Here is a 15,637-nt window from a genome sequence, read left to right as displayed (position 1 = left end):
ATTTGGCTCAACCAAAGTAACAGCAGCCTATGTCTGTGATGTTGAATGAGGATTCAGAACCACTGCTAGCACATCCACTTTATGAAGAGCTGCTGTTGCTGCCTTTCCCCTCCCATCTCCTTTCCCTTCTCTTCCTCCTCCCCCTCCCTTCCTCCCCTCCTCCTCATCTTCCCCTTGCTTTTTAAAGTCTTTGTTACTTAAGGAAATGCTGCTATAGAACTGCTTCCCTCTCTGCAGAGAAATGTCTGTAGTTAAGGCATAGGGCAGAGACCCACTTGCTTTCCAGAAAGCACTTAAGAAGTGTCTTAATATCCCTGAGTTCCAGTGTTCCCAGCTATGAAATGTATGAATATGTATTTATCTGATCCCCAAAGGAGGGCTTCTCAGGCAATTCCGCTTCTCTGTTCCTAATAAGAACATGATGGAGTGAAATAGAGGTGGCAAGTGCATACATTCATCTGACCTGTAATACGGAAAACTGCCGTAGGGACTCTTATCTCTGTATGGCAAAAGTCCCTTGTCTCCTTGGAAAGAAAACCTCTTCCTGTGAGGATTCCCCTGTACAGGGCATGGAGAAACTTCTCCACAATATGCATATGCAACTAAGCCGTTGTGGTAGTTAGGTTCAGGTGTCAACTTGGCCAGGTGAAGGTGCCTAGTTCTATTGCTATGGCCATGAGCCAATGGCATGTGAACCTTATCTGTTGCTGATTACATCCGCAGTCAGCTAGGAGGCATGCCTGCTTCAATGAATGATGTTTGATTTAATTGGATGGTGCTTAAATGAGAGAGCTCAATGTGGCACAGCCCAAGCAGCTCAGCATGCCTCATCTCAGCACTCGCTGCTCAGCCCAGGCCTTTCGTGATGCAGAATGGAATCACCCCGGGGAAAGTTGTTGGAACCCAGAGGCCTGGAGAGAGGGCCTGCAGAGATCACCCTGTGCCTTCTTGTGTGAGAAAGAACCTCAGTTGAAAGTTAGCTGCCTTTCCTTTGAAGGAAAAGCATACTATACATAAAATAAATGTTCTTTTATTAAAAGCCAATCCATCTCTGATGTGCTGCATTCTGGCAGCTTTGGCAGACTAAAACAGGTGTCTTCCCAGTGAGATGGGAATGAAAAGCCTACTGTCCTTAGTGTCACACTCCCCAGATTAGCACCTGGCTCCCTACTTACCCTAGATGCTTAACTCACCCCATTCCTACTTCTTTAGGTTTTGGGGGAAGGAATCCATATTGAGGCAACTATACTTTTGTAGTAAAATCAGTGCTTGATCTAAGGTAAAAAGGGAAACAACCCAAATAAATTGGCAGTCCCCTCAGGTTTTCTAAAATAATCATTGCCTAGCTCTTCAAGTTTGATAGAAATCATTAGGCATTATGATACAATGCTAGAAAAGAAGACATATGTCTTAAGTAGGGCATTAGAGTTAAGATTTTATTTAAACTGCAATTGTACCTGAGACCATGAGTCTTAAAGGCTCATATCATCATCAGTCATTTCTCTAGATGATGTCAGCAGATCAATACTGACGAAAACACACAGGCAGTTATTGGAGAGGAGAGGTACAGAACTCAGAACCCACGCTGGGTGAAAAGGAGCTTAGGTAATACTTGGTTCTAACTTGATTCACCCTCTGATTTCCGGCTTTCTATGGTCCCTGTGAATGAAGAACCCTAGGAAAATGGTTAATTTCATTCCACATTTTAAAATGATGTATGTCAGGTTTAAAACAAGGCTGTGATTTTTAGTAAGTTAGTACGTAAAGGACTCTCCAGAGTGTTTGACACATAGTAGATTTCCCTCACTGCGATCAGTAGGAGAGGCAAGATGGCTTCTTGGAAAGAGCAGATAACTGAGTTTGCATCTCAGCTCAACTATTCACTCGCCTTGCCAGGTTAGCAAGTCAAGTCACCTCTTTGAACCTCAGTCTTTGTATGGATGTAGAGTAAGATGATTACTGCCTGCTTTGCAGAAATGTTGTGAGAATTCAATATATATACAGCCTGGCAACAGTCCCTGGTGAAGCTCAAAAAGTAATGAGTTTCATTGAGAAGTCTCGTCTTTGGAGGTATAAATATAAAACAGCTTCTGTTTTTCAATATTTGCTGCCACTGTGCTCTTTGGAAATGCTCTTTCCTGCTGGGTGGCTACTTCCTGAATGACTTCTCAGTCAATTTCTTAATTTTTGAGTCACTTTTACTTATTAAAACAGCTTTGCCTCACTTACTAAGATAATCTTGATATTTGAGAACCTTGGGCTCATATTCCATTCAAGTATCACCATCACCACCACCACCCTCGTCTCCCAAGGACAGGCTGGACCCATGGTTCTGGAGGCCTGGAGTGGAGGGAGCCATGATCTGCTCCTCTCCACCACCTTCCCTGGCGGAACTCAGCTCCTACTGGAGGTATGGATGCTCAAGAACGAAGTGCTCCTCAACCGACCACTTGTGGTTAAGCTTGTTCTCATCACTGTCATCACTGCCTATCTAGGCCCTCTGCAAAGTCCTAGTGTGGAGGGAAGCAGACCCCAACAAGCCCAGTTGAAGGACATGATCCAAGGAGAGCTCCTGTGCTCTAGGGTTCCCTTTCAAAGGGCAGCCCCGACTTCTCATAAACCATTAGTTGCCAACCATTCATTCCTCTTCAGTAAGCATCCCTTTTAAATGTCCTGGAAAATCCACAGCCCCCAACCATTTCTTCCCTCCTAACCTGAGCTCTGGGCTTGAGGTGTGAGCAGGACCATTATTACCACCTCTGTGTAACAGGTTACTCCCAAGGGCTGCCCTTGCCTCCCTCCCCCTGTCATACCACAGCTCATTTCTTCAGGGTACTTGCCCCCACCTCTCCCAACCTGTCCTGATGGCGACCGGGCAAGTGAGCAGTGCCGTGGGCTGGGCAGACATCTAACCAGTGTGCAGTTTGCCAGCCTCCCTGTCTTTAACATGTCCCCAACCTTTAAGGACAATTGCCTTAGGGACCCACTTTCCTCAGTTTGGAAGAGAGAAACCAGTCAATGCCCCCTTCAGGAACATCACTCCTGCCCCCAAAAGCTGACCTCTGCTGCTCTTCTCCAGCCTGTGTGTGAGGGAGGAAGGAGTAGGGAATTGGTAGGGTTGGTTTTGTGGAAAAGGAGAAAACTCAATAAATCCTTCCCAACATATCACACCACCCCAATATGCCATTATCATCAAAAGAGGAAGGCCAGCCAGCAGGTGGCGATAATGACAGATGACACTCCCTCAAGAGAAGTCCCTCAACTTTTCAAAATGACTGAACCTACAGCTACCTTCTATAGCCTTCAGGTGGTTAGTTATTTCTAGGTTTCTCACTTAAAATCAAAGAGTATTGATCCAGGGCCTGTTATGGATCCCTGTACTGCAGGAGGCCCCTGTGGGGGGATTCCAGGAAACCTGTACATAATAAATATGCAATCTAGATTAATAAAAAGCCTGCATACAATAGAAAGATCTTTATGACACATTATATATCCAAGTGCTCTTATTAAGTGATAAAGACATGAGAGAAATAGAGAGGATGGAAATCCCTAAGAATTGGCATAGCTAGGAAAAGCATTCTCAAGAAGGTGGGATGTACAAAGGACTCAAAGAGAAAAATCTCTTATGTCGTCTCCAGATATGATGCCTTGTCCTGCCCATTGGAATGGAAAAGAGCCAAGAAAGTGGTTAAGGAAGTAAAATCTTGATGAACAGACACTAGGATAATCATAACGATATACTAAGCACTGGGCTAAGTTCTTTACAAATGTAATTCCTTACTTAATTCCTGGGAAGTATGAATCATTTCATTTCAACCTGTTGGCCTGGATTTAAACCTGGGTTCCTATACTTGCTACTTATATGACTGTGAGGTCCTCATTAATAAGGTGAAGGCAGTCATGGCCCGTTTCATAGGGAGGTTGTGAGGATTTAGTAGGTAAAGCCCTTCGTGCTATACGTGGCATCTAGAAAATGCCCAAGAATTGTCAGGTCTCCTCCTCCACTTGAGGACATAGGAAACCCATTCTATCCTATTTTCAGGTCATCAGACAGAGGGTTAAATTTCTAATAGAGTTAACTTGCATGGATAAATAATTATAACAGCAGTTATCTCCCTGAGGGCAATTATTTGCCATTGCCATTTGCACCCACTGAAATTGCACGCATAAGAAGCAGAATCACCCATTGGCAGAAAAACGTAATTAAATTGGAGGAATGACATCCAATGGCTGATTAGATTAATAAAAGAAATTTATTCCCCAGAGGTATTTCAGAAATGATTCTCCAAGCTGGGTCATAATTTTTAAAAGCTTGTTCTCTGAATTCAAATTATGTATTCATTCCTTTCCAAAAATCTGCATGTCTCCAACCCTTATAAAGCATAGCGTACCTCTGAGAAGCTAAGAAAAGACAGTGAGTTTTTAAACCACACATGCACACAAGCATAAACACACACACAAATCCTCTTGATCTTTGTATAAAAACAATATATAAAAGAAATAATATTTTGCGGTAAAAGAAATTCAGCAAATAACTAACCAGATAATATGGTTTCCTGGCGTGAGAATTATATTTTAAGAAATGAGCAAAGACTGTAATATAATCTGATCATTCTTCACAAATATAGTTTCCTGCCCTTAAATGCCACAAGTATATAATAACCATATGGCAATTTGGCTCATAAAAGGCGTTAACAATTAAATTTACAAATGCATTACTAATTTTTCATGAATTCCACAACAGAGTAGTAATCGTTAGTCATAGTCCAAATTTATGGCACCGAGTGATAAAACGTTTTCATTTTCCTTTTGGTGGTGTGCAATACTCTAATTGTTGTTATGAACATAGGTCTAAGTTTTCACTTCCTAAATTTTTGGCTACTATTTATCACTCCAAAAGGCTCAAGTTAATTGGTATCTGTTATTTACATGAATTTTTATGCAGGTCTTCATTTATGAGTTTTGGCAGCAGTCTACACTGGTATACTTCTTAGGTCCTTGAAATACTTCTGTGAGTTAGAGATAAGAAAAGCATAAAACTTTAATTTTACCCCTGGAAAAATCCAGAAGAGGAAAGGTGTCTTTCCCAATGACACTTACTTCAGTCTTGTCACAGAGGAAGATATAACCATCTGGTTACTGAGTCCCACGATGGCTGCAGGAGTTGGGCCACAAGCCATTCATTACTGGCCTGCAAGAGCATTTTAATCACTTCCAACAGCTTGAGACATGAAAGAGAATTTTTGCACAATGCTATGCAGAAGTAAAAATGGATACGTTCAATGTCCACTGCACAGATGTTTGAAAATGCCTTCAGAATCTAGACCACGGTTAGCTTTGGGAATTTCAAGCTTCCCTGAAATGTACCATCAGACCAAACCACATTTATTAATGACCTAACCCAATAAAGACAACCAAATTGCACCACCTTCAACTTGTCAGAAGACCATCTAATGATCTTTCCAAATATTTACCTAAAATTTTTGGTATTAGAAAGATTCTTGTGTTGCCTTCTTTTTTTCTTGTTTAACATAAGGTCATCTTGCCTGAACACTAGTGTAAATGGATGGCCTTCTTGGTCATCGGACCATTAGTAGACTGTGCATCAATTAGTAACGTGGGAGTTGAGGTCCACCAATTCTCTATCTGTGTTGGCTCAGACTCATGGTCACCTCTTTCTTTGTACACATCTGTATGTCATATCTGGGACATACCAGGTGTAAATACATCATCTTGTTGCTTGACTACTGAGGAATATGAATTTCCTACCTACTTAGCTTTCAAACTTATAAAAGAGCTAAATGCAAAGTCATGGCTACAGAAAATCAAATTCATCTCAGTTTATTTACAAAGGATTTGATATTTTATATGTAAATGCTATAAATTACAAAAGCAATGATGATAATGCCACCTCATTTCTGATCCACACTTAGCCTATAAAAATGCCTAGAACCCACTAGAATGGCTGCTATGAAATAAAAACAGAAAGTTACAAGTATTGGAGAGGATGTGGAGAGATAGGGGCACTCATTCATTTCTGGTGGGAATGTAAAATGGTACACCTCTGTGGAAGACAGTTTGGTGGTTCTTCAGAAAGCTGCATGTAGAACTACTATAAGACCTGGCAATCCCACTGCTAGAAGAATTGAAAACAGCGACATGAACAGATATTTGCACACCAAAGTTCATAGAGGCATTATTCACAATTGCCAAAAGATGGAAGTAACCCAAGTGTCCATCAATAAATGGATAAACAAAATGTGGTGTATACTTCAGTTGAATATTATTCAACAGAAAGAAGGAATTAAGTCCTGATTTATGCAACAACATGGATGAACCTTGAAAAAACCATGCCAGATACAGAAGTACCAATACTGTATAATCTCACTGAATTGAAAAAATTAAAATAAGCAAATTCATAGAGACAAAACTAGAATATAGTTTACCAAAGGCCAAGGTAGTAGCAGGGAATAGGGAATTAATGTTGAAATTGTATAAAATTTCTATTTAGGTTGATTATAAAGTTTTGGAACTGATTAAGTTATGGTGGCACAACATTATGAATGTAATTAACAGTACTGGATTATATATGTGAATGTGGTTAAAAGGGGAAATCTGAAGTCTTATATATGGTATTAGAGTAAAATTTAAAAGAAAAAAAAAGTGTAGGAACCATCAGAAAAGAATGTGTATCATTCACAGACAAAAGCTGTAAATCCATCCTCAAGGACAAAAGTGATAACTTGAAAAATAGAAAGGATTACTGTATTTCTAGATTGAAGCACTAAATATTGAAAAAATGTCATGTCTCTCCGAAATAAACCTCTAATTTCAATACACTAAAAAATCCCAACAAGAGTTTCTATGGAAATTCACAAGCTAATCATAAAACTCATATGGAAGTTAATGCTCAAGAATAGCCATGGTAATTCTGAAAATACAAAGCAACAAAGAGTGAGGAATAGACTTCTCAAAGATCAAGCATGGAATAAAGCACTATACTTTAAAAGATGTGGCACCATACAAATAGATCAAAGGCTCAGAATAGTAACAACGGGCAGAAACACACATACATCAAAACTTAGAATGTATTAAAGGGGAGCGTTTCGACTTCTTGAGAAAACATTGGGCTTCTCAGCTAACAGTTCTGGGAGACAATTTGGAAACAAGTTTGATTACTTACTTCTCACCATTGAAAAATATAAATCCTACATGGCTAAAATTTTTTAAAACTATAAAGATTTAGGGGAAATAGGAGAATACATTTGTGACGCTGGGTTTTCTAAAAGTTCCAAAATACAAAAATTCACTAATAAAACAATGGCCACATTTGTTCAAAATCTAAATATCTGTATAATCTAAAGCAACATATACAAAATCAGTAGAAGAGAATATGTGAAATAAGTACAAATGACAAAGAATTACTGTCAGACTATGTAAGGAATCTTTATAAATCAGTGGAAAAAAGGGAAACAACCAGAGCTGCCATAACATATTCCAGGGACTGCCAGTCCCATCATCATCTCTGTACGTTCAATGAAAAATTGAGCAAATAACACGAATGGGCAGTTCACAAAAGAGAAAAAATTAATGTCCTATAAATATTCAAACTCAGTAGTAATCAAGTAAATACAAATTTTTTAAAAATTAGATGTTGCTTTTCCCCTATGAGGGTGGCAAAAATTCTCGTTTGATAATATCTCATGTCAATTAGGGTGCCTGGGCAACTCGAGGGCTCATGTCCTGATGCAGAGAATACAAATTGGTGCAGTCATTCCAGAAGACAAGTTGGCAGTGAATTTTTTAAAGCTTACACATTAAGACCCAGAAATTGCATTTCTCAGTATCTGCCCCAAATAAAGAAGTGGGGACAGAGGGAAGAGGGTACCATGTTATGACAAGATTCAAGTCTTCAGGGATCCTTGGTGAGCAGGTTTTCAGTTCCTGGCCACTCTCCAATCCTTTCCTCATCATGACCTACACTGGAGCATGACTGGGGACACAGCTTCATTTGCCTGTGTCCTGACATCCCTGTTAATAATAATGTCACTGCCTCCTTTGGTCTAAATCCCACCCATCCTTCAACATCCAGCCCAAATGTTATGAAGAACCATGATGCACTCTAGGATTCATTCAGTAAGTGTGGCTTTTTGCCAGTCATTCAATAACTTGTTCATTTAATTGTTCCCATGTGATATCTTGCCCATCCCACTTATCCCCAGGATGGCCATATTAAAGCATCTTTCAAATCCTGGTTGCTCATCTTTCAGCCCCACTGGCATCCTATGGACTGAAGTTGGGCTGGGAAACTCTTAAATGATCCAGAAAACTCAATGGTGAGTAACTCAAGGTTTTATTGATTACACACACACACACCACACACACACACACACAGAGTTCATTCAACAGGAATGATAGTTTCCCATTATATTCTATGGTCCTTTGCTCTCACAGCACTTCTTCTCCCCTACTGAGTTTAGATTCCTTACAATCGAGATCTGTAACTTGTTTAACTCTCTAACTCTGGTCGTGCTTAAGATAACACTTTGTACCTATAACAGTACATTAAACATTTTTAATGCATGCAGTGAATTTTTTTTTCCAGTGACCTAAAAAGACAAACAACATGGCCATGGAGAGAGTCTGATGTCCAGAACCATTCTAAGCATACACTTCCTCCCTGATGGCTCAGATAGAGCTCTTCTCAGGTTACACAGGTGAAGGCCAGGACTGAAAGTATCTTCCTTTTCCCCATCTCCCCTTAGTCTAACCCAAATCAGCCACCTGGACTGATAATTTTCTATGCCTATGTAATACTTTAGATTTCTTCCAAAGTTTTAAAACAGTTGTGATCTTTCCTGACTCTCCAACAACTCAGACATCTCGAGGAGTTACGTGGCTTAGCCAAGGACACTTGGCTGGTAAGTGACAGGATTAAAAGTCTGGTATGCCTCCTTCCAAGGTTTAAGTGCTTTAACCTCTTTGATGCTGCAGCAAAATCAGGAGTGAATTCCTGATTTAAGGTGCAGGTGAAAATGGTATAGGACCAGAACCCAGTCTTTTGCTGGAGGCCAAGATTTCATTCTCAAGTAGATTAGGTTGTGTGGCTTCTAACTGTGGTCCAGAAAGCCACAAGATTCCATAGCCACCCATGTGAGACACTGCATAACTTCTCAATCCCTCTTCCCAGGATACAACTATGACTTATCCATCTTGCTAGAGGGGAACGCTTGTGTCATGTGCTGGGAAACCTTTAGGGTTATCAGTCATTGCTGAGTTCTGGAAGGTTTACCCTCAGCTGACTGGAACATAAGCATTGAAGGCCAACGTCCTCAACTCTAGCAACAACCCAGGACCCCTCTCCAAACTTCCTCTAGTCCAAGGGCATTCTTAGCATCAAGTTGGGACACTGTGGGTCCTTCCTTGTGATCTGGATCCCTCATTACCCCTTTCTAAGGTCTGCATTGGCCCAGGACAAGGACACTCTGAGTATAATTTGGATTATTATACAATCCCTCTGAATATGTCCAGTGCAAACTCTGCAGAATGAGCCATTCTTCTTTTGGAAGAGAGGGGTTAAAAAGTTGTTTCTCCAGTGACTCTGCTGAGACCCACTTAGAGGCAAAAAGGTCATCCTTCCTCAAGCACTCAAAGCCTGGGAAACAGCACACAGTTCTCTTCCACGGTCCTGCTGGTAGTGGGCCAGCGCCCTGAGGCTGAGGTCTCTTCACCCTATGTTAGGCAGGTCAAGGCTAACGGACTGTATTTCCAACTCTTCTGAGAAGAGACTTGGACTTCCTTCTCCCAAAGGCCCTCAAGACAAACTGCAAGCGCTCCTGAATTCATCCCCAGAGAGGCACATGACACACAGCCCCATCTGAGGAAGAAAGTCCAGAACCCACCAGCGCCGAGTAGGCCTGAGGTAGGAAGCCATTTCCACAAATTAAGCAGGATAAGTTCTCATTATGCCAGATGGCAAGGCCAAGCCACCCGCGGTGCAGCGAGCCACTGCTGTGTGTCCCACTCCTGCTGCTCTACTCTAAAAATGCAGATTATCCCAACGGCCAGCTGAGAAATAAAAATAGCAGCTGTTATTTATTGAGGCCCTATTAAGTGGTAGCCACTGTTCTAGACGTTTTACATTTATCCCCACAATTTTATAAGGTAAGTACAATTGTCCCCATTTTTCAGAAGTGGAAACAGATACTTCCAGGGGTAAGTAACACCCGCTCCCACCAAAGTCCCCGTTAGGAATGGGTGGAGCTGGGGTCCAAGCCCAAATCCCTGTGGCTCCTATCTCCAGTAGGGGGCAATGGCTTCTCTCTCCTAGTCTTAGTTGGAAGAATGGTGTTAATTACTGATTCAGATGGGAAGAGTGAGTACTGGGGATCCATACTGGTTTTTCATGGTAAATCTTCTATTCCAGTATGTCTGTGAGTTTGTCAATGTCCCCCACACAAGCCACGGTATTACTGACTCTTCAAGGACACTGCTGGGCATAAAGGGTCCTGCAAGTCCCTGTGTCCATTTCATGAAGTGATTCAGGTTTCATAAAGGCTTTGACATCTGAGATAGCTGTTGGAGGAACAGGCAATTCTTTAGGTGGGGTCCCCACCCTGAGACTTCATGACGCATTCTTCCTTACACCCAATACCAAAGCATCAGAAGTGCGGTGGTAGTAAGAGCAGCGTGGAGACTAGGAAGTGTCAGCAAAACACCACTAAACAAATGTGGCCAAATCCAGGAAAAAGCCCAGTCAGAGCCTGGAGACAGAACTTCCTGGTCTCAGCCAACCATTTGTGTGTGTGTGTGTGTGTGTGTGTGTGTGTGTGTGTGTGTCTCTGTGTGCGGCATGTGTGGGTATTCCACAGTAAAAGGAAGCGGCCATTGTCCCAGCAGAAATAGCTGCAGAGGTCACATGCTGTCAAATAGGATTCCCTGCGATGATGGACATGGAACTGTTCTATACTGTACAATTCAAAATGGTAATCACAAGCCCCAAGTGGCTAGTGTGTGCTTGAAATATGGCTAATGCAACTGAGGAACAGAATTTTTAATCCAATTTGATGTTAATAGACTTAAATTTAAATTTGAATAGTCACATCTGTTTGTGGCACTGTACTAAGTAGCACAGACCTCAGACATCACCCTGCACCCTATACCCTACACCCTACTTGGAAATGGAGAGACTGGGAAGCTTGAGCTCCTCCTACAAAGGCTCCAAGTCAAAGGGTTGAAAGTATCCCGGGGCAAATATTCGTCTGGATTACTCAAGAAATTTCAGTCACAACCCCTTTCTATTCCAGTAGAGAAAACATTTACTGCAAGATTTAGAGAGAAGGATAAGGTCACTTCAGCACCTGCCATGACCCAAACTACTGGAGGTCTCCAGATCTGGCTCCATCTCTGCCACCCCCATGCTCTCTTCGGGGTCACAGGAATTTCAGCTTCTCTTTCCCATTGTTGTGTGCTCTAGGGAAGTCACAAGGCTGTCTCAGGACCTTTCTGACTAAAGAAACACTAAGCAGGCACTTCTAATCTGTATCTGCCCAGCCATGCTGTCTTCAGGTAGAATCTACCAAGCTTGCAACTCCCCCAGGTAAAGCGTTAAGACACAGGTGACAGCTACACTTGGACTGTCCCCTAACCTACCTGGGAATTCCACTTTTAAGTGACTCCACCCTGGGAAGATGGGCAGGGCTTCGGCACCTTCTCAGATCACTGGAGTTCACCCTATGTCTTGCCCTCTGATTCTCTCCTTTCCCTCTCCTATGTCATTGGATGTTTATCTGGTGCTGGGGTGGGAAGAGGGAAGAGACTTTCTGACTCCTCGCCATCCTTCAAGGCTTTGGATTTTTATATAGAAGGCCAAGCTTTTGAACTCTTTTTTTACTGCTTTTCTGCTCTACAAATCCTTTATGGAAGCAATAGATGTCTAATTTAAATAGGAAAAGACTAAAGAATGAAAAAAAAAGGAGTCATTAGAGATGAAAATACATTCATTAATATTGCAAAATATTTTTGTGCTACCACAGTTATAGAGATTGGAACCCAAAGGTCAGAGGGAATCTGCAAAGAAAAGAATTAGCCTTCTTCTCCCGCTCTTGCCTTCATATGTCTCGCACCTGAAAAAAATATCCACTCACCCTTTCTTGAAAAAAAAAAAGATATTGAAAGTTCCTTTTGGTATTTTCCAATGCCAAGAATCTGGGCTTATATTTGATGTGATTTGCAGGCTGGAGCCTGACTGTTTCATTTTCCTCAAGGACCACCCCAGGGCTGCAGTTACCCAGCACTCATAACAGTCTGGCGTGAATGCTGATGCGGGGGAGTTCATCGCCAACCAGTGATGGAGGGTGAACTCCAGTGGTCTGAGAAGGTAGTTCCTGTTCAGTTCTCCTGTCTACTACCAGCTTTGCAAGATCAAAAGGAGCCACGCTGACGGTGTGTGTTCCAATGGAGGAAACGAGTGGCACAATCCTCCTCCTTTCCCGTGCCAGGGGCCTTTTCTGTTTCCAAAGGTAGCCATGGCCTCTGGAAGTTGAAAGGCAACTTCCTGGCTGAAGGCTCTGAGAAAATTCAGAATGTAGCATCATTCCAGAGAAGGCCCTTTCCATGTCCAGTGACAAAAGCCATTTAGACTAGAACCAATAGAAATGATAAATCTGGGATAGGTCTAGAGACAAAAGTTAAGCAGTTCGACACTGAGGACATGTACGTTTTCCATCTCTTCTCTGGGTACATGGCCTCTTAAAGGGGGAAAACCGTAATGGAACCAGGACATCAGGAAAATAATTCCATTACCATTTTATGACCACAAAGTAAATTTTGGGCTTATGCCTGTCCTCAAGGGAAGTGCAGCTAACAGGGAAGCTGAAATAAAAAACAGGCGGGCAATGGTGGCTCAGTGGCAGAGTTCTCACCTGGCATGGTCTCTCAACCATGCCAGGTCAAAACAGCATGGTACTGGCATAAAGATAGATATATCGACCAATGGAATCGAAGAGAGTGCTCAGATATAGACCCTCTCATCTATGGACATTTGATCTTTGATAAGGCAGTCAAGCAAACTCACCTGGGACAGAACAGTCTCTTCAATAAATGGTGCCTAGAGAACTGGATATCCATATGCAAAAGAATGAAAGAGGACCTGTATCTCACACCCTATACAAAAGTTAACTCAAAATGGATCAAAGATCTAAACATTAGGTCTAAGACCATAAAACAGTTAGAGGAAAATGTAGGGAGATATCTTATGAATCTTATAATTGGAGGCAGTTTTATGGACCTTACACCTAAAGTAAGAGCACTGAAGAAAGAAAAAGAAATGGGAGCTCCTCAAAATTAAACACTTTTGTGCATCAAAGAACTTCATCAAGAAAGTAAAAAGACAGCCTACACAATGGGAGACAATATTTGGAAACGACATATCAGATAAAGGTCTAGTATCCAGAATTTATAAAGAGATTGTTCAACTGAACAACAAAAAGACAGCCAACCCAGTTACAAAATGGGAAAAAGTCTTGAACAGACACCTCTCAGAAAAGGAAATACAAATGGCCAAAAGGCACATGAAGAGATGCTCAACATCCCTGGCCATTAGAGAAATGCAAATCAAAACCACAATGAGATATCATCTCACACCCACCAGAATGGCCATTATCAACAAAACAGAAAATGACAAGTGCTGGAGAGGATATGGAGAAAGAGGCACACTTATCCACTGTTGGTGGGAATGTCAAATGGTGCAACCACTGTTGAAGGCAGTTTGGTGGTTCCTCAAAAAGCTGAATATAGAATTGCCATATGACCCAGCAATACCATTGCTAGGTATCTACTCAGAGGATTTAAGGGCAAAGACATAAACGGACATTTGCACACCAATGTTTATAGCAGCATTATTTACAATTGCAAAGAGATGGAAACAGCCAAAATGTCCATCAACAGATGAATAGCTAAACAAGCTGTGGTATATACATACGATGAAATATTATGCAACTGTAAGGCAGAATAAAGTTATGAAGCATGTAACAACATGGATGGACCTTGAGGACATTATGCTGAATGAGGTTAGCCAGAAACAAAAGGACAAATAGTGTATGGTTTTACTGATATGAACTAAAATTAATGAATGAACTTGGAGAATTTCAATTAAGAACAGAGACTATCAGGAGATAGAAATAGGGTAGATTTGGGGTGATTGGAGCTGAAGGGAAACAAATTGTGCAACAGGACTGATTGTAAAAATTCAGAAATGAATAGGACAATATAACCTAATTGTAGCATAATAATGTTAGTATACTCAATGAAGCTGAATGTGAGAATGATAGAGGGAGGACTGGGGGCACAAATGAAACCATAAGGAAAGATAGATGATTGATTTGAACAGTGAATAAAGAAGTATTTGCAAAGTCATCTTGGGGGAATGGCGAGAAAGGGGGAAAATTAAACTTCCCCATTTGAAGAATTCCTGGTTTTCTCTCAAGCAGTGTGGGGACAACCAGATCAACAGGCTGAGCCCTCAATCTTGAGATTTGTCCTATGAAACTTATCCCTGCAAAGGATAGACTAAGCCTACTTAAAATTAGGCCTAAGATCTCTCTCTCTCAGCCAACATGGCAAGCAAACTCATCGCCCTCCCCCTCTCTATGAGGGACATGACTGCCAGGGGTGTAAACCTCCTTGGCAATGTGGGACAGAAATCCTAGAATGAGCTGGGACTCAGCATCAAGGAATTGAGAAAAAACTTCTCGACTGAAAAGGGGGAGAGAGAAATGAGACAAAATAAAGTGTCTGTGGCTGAGAGATTTCAAACAGAGTCGAGAGGTTATCCTAGAGGTTATCCCTACACATTTTATAGATAACCCCTTTTTAGTTTAAGGTGTATTAGAAAGGTTAGAAGGAAGTGCCTGAAACTGTAGAGCTGTGTTCCAGTGGCCACGTTTCTTGAAGATGAATATATATTGATATAGCTTTTGCAATGTGACTATGTGATTGTGACTATGTGATTGTGAAAATCTTATGTCTGGTGCATCTTTTATCTATGGTATTGACAGATAAGTAAAAAATATGAATTAAAAATAAATAATAGGAGGAACAAATGTTAAAATAAATTGAGTAGATTGAAATATTAGTGAACAGTGAAAGGGAGTGGTAAGGAGAATAGAAAAAAATAGGGGGAACAAAGTTTAAAATATATTGAGTAGATAGAAATACTAGGAGTCAATGAGAGAGTAAGGGGTATGGTATGTGTGAATTTTTCTTTTTTCTTTTTATTTTGTTTTCTGGAGTGATGCAAATGTTCTAAAAAATGATCATGGTGATGAATATACTACTGTGTGCTGATACTGTGAGCCATTGATTTTACACCATGTACAGAATGTTTGTAAAGAATGTTCACGTTATATGTAGTTTTGGCTTGATAATAAAAAATAAATTTAAAAAAAAGCCATTCCATTTCTGGCATATTGCCTGAGCAGGTGGAAAAGATCCAGAGATATGCCTGGGATGTGAGAGTAAGGAGATCTTTGTCTTATTTGCTGGGTGGAGCCCAGGGCAGCAAGGCATCTGTAGAGAGAACTATTTACAAGACATAATTTTGTGAGCTGATTGTTAAATCTTGAGGAGCTTAACAAAA

The sequence above is a fragment of the Tamandua tetradactyla genome, chromosome 12, assembly GCF_023851605.1.
Source record: "Tamandua tetradactyla isolate mTamTet1 chromosome 12, mTamTet1.pri, whole genome shotgun sequence".
Taxonomy (NCBI): Eukaryota; Metazoa; Chordata; class Mammalia; order Pilosa; family Myrmecophagidae; genus Tamandua; species Tamandua tetradactyla.
The sequence above is the reverse complement of the archived record's forward strand: the minus strand, read 5'-3'. Positions refer to the sequence as shown.